This window comes from Scyliorhinus canicula, chromosome 14, assembly GCF_902713615.1.
Source record: "Scyliorhinus canicula chromosome 14, sScyCan1.1, whole genome shotgun sequence".
NCBI lineage: Eukaryota > Metazoa > Chordata > Chondrichthyes > Carcharhiniformes > Scyliorhinidae > Scyliorhinus > Scyliorhinus canicula.
This window is the reverse complement of record NC_052159.1, coordinates 90,977,965-90,989,422: the sequence shown is the minus strand read 5'-3', so window position 1 is coordinate 90,989,422 and position 11,458 is coordinate 90,977,965.

Sequence of the window (11,458 nt, the reverse complement as noted above, 5' to 3'; positions counted from 1 at the left end):
TAACTTCATTTGAAGCCTACTTGTGACAATAAGTGATTTTCATTTTTTCATTTTTCATTCCTACATTCTGCCTCCCTACCTTTTTGAATAAGGGTCTTACATTAGCATTTTGTCAATCCATAGGAGCCTTTCCCGTGTCCAGGGAATTTTGGAACATTATAACTAATTGATCCACTACCACTACCTTTAACACCCTGGGATATAGGCCATCAGGCCCTTGGGACTTGTCTGCCTTCAATCTCAAGAGTTTGTTGAGTACTGTTTCCCTATTGATGCTGATTGTTCTAAATTCCACCCTTTCTATTACCTTTGAATTACCCATTCCTAGAGGGATGGTACTAATGTCCTCCACCGTGAAAACTGAGGCAAAATATTGATTTAGCACCTCCACTATTTCTGTACAGCCCGCTATTAACTTTCTGGTTTCATCTTCCAAGGGACCAACAATCACTTTTGTGACTGTCTTCTCTTTTATATACTTACAGAAGCTTTTGTTATCATTTTAGATATTTTGCACTAGCTTTCTTTCACAATTTACCGTAGCTCTTTTTATTATCTTTTTTGTAACCCTTTGTTTATGTTTGAGCTTCCCAAACTTCCAGCCTGCCACTGGTCTTTGCATCATGGTATACCTTAGTTTTTGTCTTTACCATCTTTCTTCCTCTCTGGAATATAATTTAGTTGTGAGGAATTGAGGATCTGCTTAAACAGCTACCTCTGCTCATCAGCTGTCCTACCGTTTAGCCTTCCTGCCCCCTCTCCTTGAGCCAAGTCTGTCCTCATTCCTATGTAATTTCCTTTGTTTAATTCCAGAATGCAAGTGTGGGCATCCACTTTCTCGGCCCCAAACTGAAATTTGAATTTTACCATATTATGGTCACTGTTCCCTCGAGGATCCTTAACTATGAGGTCATCAATTAATCCCCTCTCAATGCACAATACCAATTCAAGAGTAGCCTGCTCCCTGGTTGGTTCCACAACAGATTGTTCCAAGAAACAATCTCTAATACATTCGATGAACTCTCCTTCAAAGTCAATTTGCTTAATCCAGTCGATGTGCACATTAAAATCACCCATGATCATTGCTGTAACTTTCTTACAAGCCCTGAGTATTTCCTGGTTTATACTGTGCTCCACGGTGGAACCACTGTTTGGGAACCTAAAGATTACTCCTAACGGGGACTTCTTCCCTTTATTATTTCTTATTTCAACCCAGACTGATTCCACATCTTAATCTCCAGTGCTTACATCATTTCTCATTACTGCGCCGATCTTTTTCTTCACCAGCAAAGCTACGCCACCTCTTTTTCTTTTCAGTCCATCTTTCTGAAATGCTGAGTACCCCTGGATATTCAACCCACAGACCTAGTCTCCTTGTAACCATGGCTCAGTAATCGCCATCAAATCATGCCCTTTTGTCTCTCTTTGCATCATTACCTCGTTAATTTTGTTCAAAATGCTTTGTGCATTTAAATAGAAAGCTTTTAAATTTGTTCTATTGTCAAATTTCCCTACTCTTTTATAATTCCTTGCTGCAAAAAGACATTCATCCATTGTGTCCCTCACTTTTATTTTCTGGTAACCATCCATCACATTGCTAACCTGTAATCCTACCTTCTTTTAATTTTGGTTTTCTAATTTTTCCTGCAGCTGATTTTTTTCCTCCCCCCATCCTATTCAGTTTAAAGCCCTATCGACAATCCTAATTATGTGATATGATACTCAGTACATGAGAACGTTTGCACAAAGATAAAACATTTAAAGATGTCAGCAACAGTGCTGTGGGTGCACACGCTGTTCAAAAGCAAAAGTGAAACTAAGTGAAAAGTGAAGACTGGAATGCACAACGCACTTCCCTTCTGGTGATATCATTTTTCTATTGCTTAAACACACATTAGAACAGTCTTCACCATACTGAGGAAAGGAAATGTCTGTTCTTGAACCAGATGATGGCCAAGCAACATGAAAATTCAGGGATAGTGGAGGAGTTCAGAGATGTGGTGGTGATGTCGAGATAGGCATCGACAGTGGAATCTGACATTATTTTTTAAAAGGAACAGCTTGTAGATAAAAAATAAGACAAGGTCAAGGACACATTTTTTAATATGTTTTTATTGAGTTTTTATATTTTATATCCACCAGTTTAGAAATTACAAGACCGTGCAAAAACCAACATATATAATCACAAGGTAACATCTTCACAACAACTGTGGCTGTAACCCCCCCATTATGTTTCCCAATATGACCAACACAATATTCACAGGCATTTTTATACAATTTTGTTTGCACCTTAGCTTGCCCTCAGACTGGTCCCTTACGGCTTTGGCCCTCCTGTTTGTTCCTCGTGTTCCTTTTGCAACCTTCTTCCCCCATCCCTCCCCCCTTTCCTTTTCCTCTCTGCCTGTGGCTCGCCCATGTTCCAACCACCTTACTCCACTGGTTTCTGGCTACGAACAAGTCTTGAAACAAGTTGGGGCAGCACGGTAGCATTGTGGATAGCACAACTGCTTCATAGCTCCAGGGTCCCAGGTTCGATTCCGGGTTGGGTTACTGTCTGTGCGGAGTCTGCACATCCTCCCCGTGTGTGCGTGGGTTTCCTCCTGGTCCTCCAGTTTCCTCCCACAGTCCAAAGATGTGCAGGTTAGGTGGATTGGCCCTGATAAATTGCCCTTAGTGTCCAAAATTGCCCTTAGTGTTGGGTTGGGTGGGGTTACTGAGTTATGGGGATAGGGTGGCGGTGTTGACCTTGGGTAGGATGCTCTTTCCAAGAGCCGGTGCAGACTCGATGGGCCGAATGGAATCCTACTGCACTGCAAATTCTATGGGAAAAAAGTTGGTGAATGGCTTTCAAGTCTTTTGGAATCCTTCTTCCGTCCCATGAATGGCAAATTTTATTTTCTCCAGCCTGAGAAATTCCGCCAGGTCAGACAGCCAGTCTGCAGCTTTGGGTGGTGCTGCCAATCGCCAGCCAAGCAGCATTCTCCAGCAGGAGACCAGGGAGGCAAAGGTTTGGATGTCAGCCCCCTTCTCCATGAAGAGATCTGGCTGATCTGATCCTCCAAAGACTGCCACTTTTGGGCATGGCTCCACCCTCACTCCCATAACCCTGCACATGGTCTCAAAGAGGGTCATCCCGACAAGACTGGGTCAAGCCCAGAACATGTGGATCTGGTTGACCAGTCCTCCCTGGCACCATTCACATTTGTCCTCCACCTCCGAAAAGAACCCACTCATTCGGGTCTGGTTAGCTGCACTCTGTGCATTATATTCAGCAGAATTAGGTTCAGCCTTGCGCATGTGGAGGTGAAGTTTGCCCTGTGCAGTGCTTCGATCCAGAGTCCTCCCCCTATCTCTATGCTTAGTTCCTCCTCCCATTTTTTATTTATCTCATCCATGATGGAGCGGACCTCCTCCAGTGGTCACCCATATATGTCCGCACAGTTCCCTAGATCTCCCGAGTCCAGCAGTTCTTCTACTAATGACTGCCCTGATATCTGGGGTAAGCCGTGTTTTTTGGTGGTGGATATTTTGACCTGAATGTATCTCAGGTTATTTGCTCTTGGTAGCTGGAACCTCTCCATGAGTTCCCCCAGGATCACTACTCTATCTTCTATGTACAAGTCCCTAACTGTCAAAGTCCCCTTGTCCTGACTCCACTTCTTGAATAATGGACACCACTGGGCTCCTCAAGTATTTGGCTGGGGATAATAGGAGAGGGATTGTGACTCGGGCTCGGAGGGATGTCCCTGTGCAGGAACTTTCTTCCATCCTCAACCACTCTGCTCCCGATTCCTTCACCCATCCCCATACTCATTCTGCGGAGGCAGCCCAGTGGTAGAATCGTAGGTTTGGAAGGACCATGCCCCCACATTTCTCCTCCTCTGCAGGACCTTCTTTTGGATCCTCGGACTCTTCTCTCCCCCACACAAATGCCATGAATAGCTTATTGACTGTTTAAAAAGGCCTTGGGGATATAGATCGGGAGGGATCTGAACAGGAAGAGAAAGCTAGGAAACACGTTCATTTTGATTGTCTGTCTTCTGTGTACCAGGGAGAGTGGGAGTGTATCCCACCTCTGCAGATTCTTTTTGACGTCATCCACCAGTTTCATCAGGTTCCTTTTCTGGATCCTGTCAAGTCGTGGGCTATCTGGATCCTCAGGTAGCGGAATTTAGTCTGGGCTTGCTTAAACGGCAGCCCCTCCGGCTTTGCACCTCCCCCGAGGGAAGATCTCTTGCTCAGGTTAAGTTTGTAACCAGAGAAGGCTCCAAACTCCTTTAGGAGTTTTATTATCTCTTCCATGCTGGTCCAGAGGCAGGTAATCTGTATAGAGTGAAACTAAGGAGCTGAACATATCCCCTGTAAACTGCTATGTGGATTAATCCAGCAGATTATCTCTGATTCAGTAAACTCTATGGCATAGCCTGTGATGTCATTTGATAGACTCGGCTACCAGCCAATCACTTCTTCTGGAATTCTAGACTTTTTATATTTCCACTGGTGATTGGTCAAGCACTTCAGAATGTTCTGGAGGTCACAGGCAACCATTTTGCTTTTCGTTTCACTTCTGAGATTTGAGCTGGAAGGCAAAGCAGCTTTCAGCTTTGCGATCAGAACTGATTCCAACCAAGCCTGGGGAAGTCCCTCCTGTTTAAAAGCCTGCAGGCAGTTGTCAGGTCTGTGAGAATTTAAAATTTCTGTTTGGAATGCTGGTTATGTGAAATATTCTTTCTATCAGCTAAAGCTGGCAATTAAAGTACCCTCCAGTCAGCCTGTCAATGTCCCACTTCTGAGTAAAAGGCTAGGGAACTGAAACCAACTTTTCTCAACTGATGTTCTGTAGTTGAAGAACATTTTCTCTGCAGTCAGGTCAACCTGTGGAATGACCTAGTCCAGCGCCACCTGCAGGAAGACGGGGTTGTTTTAAAACCTCGTGAAATCCTCAGGTGAAGAATTCTATTACCTCAGTGGGTCTAAGGATTAGACTGTCAGAGGTCATACAAATCAAGTCACTCTCTGGAGGGAATTTTACCACCTCCATGTTCCAATCGAAGACATTAGGGAATGCAAACCAACCGAGGAGTTCAACCCTTCACGTCCTTGGAAGATCGCAGACCACAAAAACCGTAACCTCAGCAGAGGGCATCCTCAAATCTCTCCTACCTCTTAATCCCTGTGATATGACCATCAATTCACTAGACATGTGATTGGAAGTAAACTGTGGTTTTAATAGTCTAACAACTAAGCCAGCCTGCAACCAGAGGAACTGAGAGCAGGCTTACGGCTGCAGTGCTTTATACTTGCGGTTAGTGGGAGGGGCCATGGACGGAGCCATGGGCGGAGCCAAGGGTGGAGCCCAGTACAAACTCCTCATCTCTCCCTATGGGCAGAGCCGCGCAACGGCTCACATACAGAGCCCACAAGTACACAATACATGCAAGGCAATACAGTGTGAATTACGATGGCATATAATTCCCCACACCCTGTTAATTTTGAACTTTTCCTGCCCCATTCACCGTGTGTCTGTCTTGTGTGTTTCTGGGTGGAGGGTGAGGCAGGGGTTTGGGAATAGGTAGACTAGCAGACCATTGTTCCATTATTTCCATTGTATGTTCATCTTATACTCTTGTTATAAATAAACAGTTTGTTAATGTTTTACTTGGAAATCACATACCTGTAACTCATTGGAGCAGTCAAGGGTTAAAGATGGTAGGAAAATACACAAATTATATTGGGACTCCGGGGTCTGTGGGGCTGGAACTGACCATGGACTCATCCAGGATGTCATAACACTTGTTGTGGAGTCATAATTTATTTTCTAGTTCTCTTATTGGGACCCCACCCTCCCTGCCAGCTTTGGGAATAGTAGGTTTACTCTTGTACAAAGCTGTTGTCCCATTAACTGTGTGTGAGGAGTGGTCCTATCGTTGAATAAAAATTGTGCCGATTTGGTCTCTACAGCTGCTGCAGATTGTTTCTTTGTGTCAGTTTTAAAAGTCTGCACCGCCTGTTCTGCCAGCCAATTTCACGATGGATGCTAAGGTGCTGTTTGATGTGCCATTAGGTAGCATTGCCTTTTGGAACTCACCACTGGTGGAAGCAGTGCCGTTATCAGAAATCAGGCCTTCTGGTAATCCGTGCATGGATAATTTCTTGATTGTAGCATGGGAGATAGTGGAGCTCATGCAGTGTATCTCCAGCCATTTGGAGTGTGCATCTACTAGGATCAAAAACATGGAACCCATAAAAGCCATAAAAGATCCAGCAATGTCTGTGTGCGCATGCACTCATAGCCTGTCAGGTCACTCCCATGGATATGTTGGGAAGCTGAGGGACAGAGTGTTGGATTCTCCTGGCATAGATCGCATTGTCTCACCAAGTCCATGATGTCTGAGTTGAGGCCAGGCCACCAGATGTAGCTCCTAAAACCATTTTCCTTTTTTATACTCCAGGGTGGCCATTATATAGTTCCATAAGTATCGGATGCCACCCTAGGCTAGGTCCCCCAGAAAATGATACCACCCTCAACACTGAGCTCATCTTTCTTCATCAGATATGGTTTCATTTCTTCTGTGGGTTGTCCTCAGAATGCACCATCAGAGGGCATATACTGATTACAGATTACAGATTACAGATTAGACTGAGTTGGATCTTTTTGTATCCAGGCCTTAATTTGCCTCATGGACACTGGCAAAGTCTTGAAAAAACATTTAGGATCATCGCAACTTCTTCCCATGTTCGTAAGTGAGTCGGGCTTGTGGGCAATGGGAGGTGATTCCCCGCATCGGCATTAGCTATCACGGTTCCAGGGTGGTGCTCTAAAGGTATTCATAAGCTGCAAATAACAGGGCCCAATACTGAATCCAGGCAGAGCCAAAGAAGAAATTGCCTTATTCTATTTAAAAGTCTCAGTAAGGGTTTGTGGTCAGTTACTATTATGAAATGTCTACCGTAGACGTCTTTGTTGAACCTTTTTATACCAAACATGATCACTAAGCCTTCTTTCTCAACTTGAGAATATCACCACACATATTCCAAAGGATCCTGGGTGTGTATGTGTTTGGCCTTTCCATCTATTTTTCCAGCAGTGTGAAAGTACCGCCCCAACCCGGAAGAGGAAGCATCACATGTCAAAATGAATTCCTTCTTAGACTCAAAATGGGCCAATAAGTTGGATGACACCAATTGTTTAACTTTGTTGAAAGCCTCAATCTGTGGTGACTCCCAAGACCATTTTTGGCACTTCTGCAGTAGGGTATGCAATGGGATCACTAAGGCAGTCAAATTCTCCCTGCTGTGTTAAAGCGGTATCTCAAGAGTACAACAGAGGGCTTCAAATCATAGTGTTTTTTTTAACCAAATCTATTATCTCATTAAAGGTCTTCAAGTCAGGGGCATCTGGATAGGTCAGATTTTTTATCATGCTGACTGTCAGGGCCCCACATGCTGTCAGCAGGATCACTTTCTGTTTTTCATGTCCCTCAGTATTATTAGCCCGGAATAAGTATTGGGCCCAATCATCTCCCCTTACATCATAGAGTTCAATTTTACCAAAGAGAGGCATTTTTTTCTTACCGGAGAAGCCGCTGGTTCTCAACAATGAAGGTTGCTTGGGGTAAATAAACTTGCTTACTCCTTATCTTTAGTGTAATAATCTTGCCAAGGCCAGTCTTCCACCACTCTTTTATTTACATATCGGAAAAGGCCACTGGCTGGATTCTCCGCTCCCCGACACCTAAATTGCGTTTGGCGACAGGACGGAGAATCTGTTTTGGCGCCAAAATCGGGAGCGACGGCGGTTTTTGAATTCGCCGCCCCTGAAAAGCGGCGTACTCTAGGAGTACGCCACGCCGATTATCCACCGCCTCAGGCAATTGCCTGAGGCCCGTCCCTCGATGTTCCGTCCCCGACCGGCCGAGTTCCCAACGGCATGGGTTACATGTGTTCACGCACTTTGTGAACTCGGCATGGCGGCTGCGGACTCAGTCCAGGGCCACCACAGTCGGGGGAGGGATGATCGGCGGGTAGTGGGAGTTTAATTTGGGGCTGGGAACACTGTTGGCGGGTGGTCCGGGGTGCGCGAGTGGCCGTGGAGGGCACTACTTTGGCGGTCCAGGTCCGCGGGCTGAGTCCGCCATGGAGCACAGCACGGTTGCTGGAGGCCACCGCCGTGGCTTCTGAATCGGAGGTGCTGGGTGCCATTACGGCAGCTAGAGCTGCGAGCTCCACGCTGCCTCCCTGTTAGCTGCCAGCAAAACGATAAATCGGTGGCCATTTTATGCCCATTTTCCTGGCGTAAAACACCACCGTTTTCACGCATGCGGAACTTAGTCTCCAAAACGGAGAATCCAGCCCCACAGCCGTGGCTTAAAATGTGCAAGTCTAAGCCCAGGGAACTACAGGTTGAAGAAGCAAGTTTTAAATTCCTGCTACTCATTTCTCATTGGGTGTGCTCCTGCCCACTCAATAGGGAAGTTCATACTCCACTAAGACTACAGGAAGATCTGTTGATGATTCCCCATGTTCTTTGTGGCCACCATTGCATTTACCCATATCACAGTTAAGGAGGATGCAATTTGTGAATTTAATAAGAGCGCCGTGGTAGAGGCAGAAACATGATTGGAGACTATTAAACCTGGGTAGGATTTTTCATACGGCAGGGTCTCCCACCCCATCACCCAAAGAGTCAGCAGGAACATATCCCTGCTGATCACAGCAACCCTGCAACCATTTAATACTCTGAGCGGCACTAATTGGCTGCACAGGGGACTTCTGCCACTCACTTGGGAGGAAGTCTTCCTCTCAGAAAGCTGTCAGCTAATCTGATTGACCGGCAGCTCAGTAATTAGTAGCACTCGGAGCACAGTGTCCAGGACTAGGATTATAAACAGTCCCTGATTCGAAGTCCTGGATTCCAGGATCAGGCAAGCCGGGGGTGAGGGGGTTAGGGATGGGAGGTTAGGCTCTGAGTGGGCGAAGAAGGGGATGATGCTATCAGGGTCTTGATGTAAAGGCCAAGCTTTGTCAGTTTTGCCAATGGGTTAGGGAGAACCTGTGGAGGTACGACCTTGAGGGTTGTGCCTGGTGTGAAATGGGAGCTCTTGAGGGAGGTGCACACCCATCCCAAGTAAGGTAACCTACCAGTTTCTTTGCCCCCATCCATAAACTCCTCCCTTAAAGTAATTGGCCACTTAAGAGCCTCAATTATGGTTCGCCAAGTGGGCTGCCCTCGACCTCGCCTGTCTCCCATAAAATTGTGGACAGTTTGGATGGACGGGAAGGTGGTGAGAAGGTCAGCTCGGCAAACGTATGGGCCCCCACTTCCTGCAAACTCGCCATCGTGGAGTGGTAAAATTCTGCCTGTGGAGTTATGGCAGAAGTGGGATAATACAGTGTATGATCAGAATCCCAGCAGATCATTATTGAAGTGTTTTAGTCATCCACCAGATTCCTCCATGCACAGTGGAAATTGTAAAGGAATATTATCTGTGTAATTGTTTGAAGCAATGTGAGAACGAGCAAAAATAGGAATTGATGGTTTTTCACAAGATGAAATAGAAGATGACTTGGACAGTTGGAAAAATGCATTACAGCTTTAGAAAATATTATAGCTCTGGCACTCAAACAAATACATCTTGATTTATTATTTCTCACGACAGCTATTTCCCCATTGTGACTCACTTTACGAAATTGGCAAAGCTTTGTCATCCTGTTCTTCAACTTGTGTTACAAGGTTCTTGGTGAGCGAAGTTATGGATCATGCAAGGCAACAATTATTTTGGGACTCTGGGAGAAATATACATAAGGTACTGATTGGTAAAGACATCTGAAGTACAGCTTCAAAATTCCAATTGTATTTTTGACAATCATTGATGTGGCAGCAAAACCTTCTGTATTCCTTCTGAATACACTATTCAGAACCTAGGCTGCAGGGGAAGAGTGACTTTCCAGGAGAAATCTCCCTGTCCTTCCTTCCCCTTTAAATAAGGCTAATGCAAATTGATGTACCAGAATATATTTCAGAAAAGCAGATATCAATCTGCATGATTCTGTACTAAATACTGAGAGAATTAATTCCCATTCATTACAGATCTGGCATAGGGTGAGGCACAGTGGCTCAAAAAAGTGCTTCCCAGGGTTCTGTGCAGGCAGCTGGCATGTAGAATTGTCTTATCACATTGCTAAGCGATTTTCATTTCATTTCATTTTCATACTATTGGTCATTTGCCTAAGTAAAGAGATTCTTGATCTTGCTGAAAAATGCAGCTGTGACATCCTTCCTGGATCTCTGACCAGACTCTGCACATGGGCAGCACGGTAGCCTTGTGGATAGCACAATCGCTTCACAGCTCCAGGATCCCAGGTTCGATTCCGGCTTGGGTCACTGTCTGTGCGGAGTCTGCACATCCTCCCCGTGTGTGCGTGGGTTTCCTCCGGGTGCTCCGGTTTCCTCCCACAGTCCAAAGATGTGCGGGTTAGGTGGATTGGCCATGATAAATTGCCCTTAGTATCCAAAATTGCCCTTAGTGTTGGGTGGGGTTACTGGGTAATGGGGATAGGGTGGAGGTGTTGACCTTGGATAGGGGGTAGGGTGCTCTTTCCAAGAGCCGGTGCAGACTCGATGGGCCGAATGGCCTCCTTCTGCACTGTAAATTCTATGTAATCTATGTAATGTGCCCTGCAAACTTCAAAGGAGCAGGATACATAAAAGATTAGGGTCTTGCTGATGAACTGCCACTGGCCCTGAGTGCTGGTCTGTGTTTGTTAAATAGATACAAAGGCTTACCTACATTGTGTAAGTTCATTTGTGAAATTTTCATCCCCTTGTGGAGGTGATAAAGAGGTCAGAAATTGTAAAAAGGGAAATTTGAAATTTCCTATGTCTTTCTTGTCATAATATACATCTATGTATATAATGGAGTGCAGACAGGCAGTGATTGACACACAGGATGAGCAGTAAGCACACTGAACAGAGCAGCCAATCACCAGACAGGACACTACCACTATAAAGCCAGAGGGCACTAGGTTTCCCGCTCTCTCTGGACCCAGCCACTGAGACAGTCAGAGCTCGTGAGCTAGCCAATGCAAACACCATGCGGTAGCTAGTCAGTCTGGTCAGGCTAGTACTAGGTCTCCAGTCAATTCAGTATAGTGTCAACCCACAGTTGTACATGTATATTAGTTAGTACGTTAAATAAAATCGTGTTGGATCTTATCCGGTGTTAGAGGTCTGTCTCTCTCGCTACACTGCATCAAGTGCAGTCCACGTCTCCCAACCTGCCTAACACATCATTTCTGGCCCCACATAATTTTCACATTGCCATTTTGCAGGTCAAAAACAGCTTGAGTCACAACCCCGCATGCATAACCACAGATGTGGAGTGACCATTGACAGCCCAAGTGGAAATTTGTGCATCCTGACCCTAGTATTTTCATCGAGTCAGGCTGGTTTTGGAAG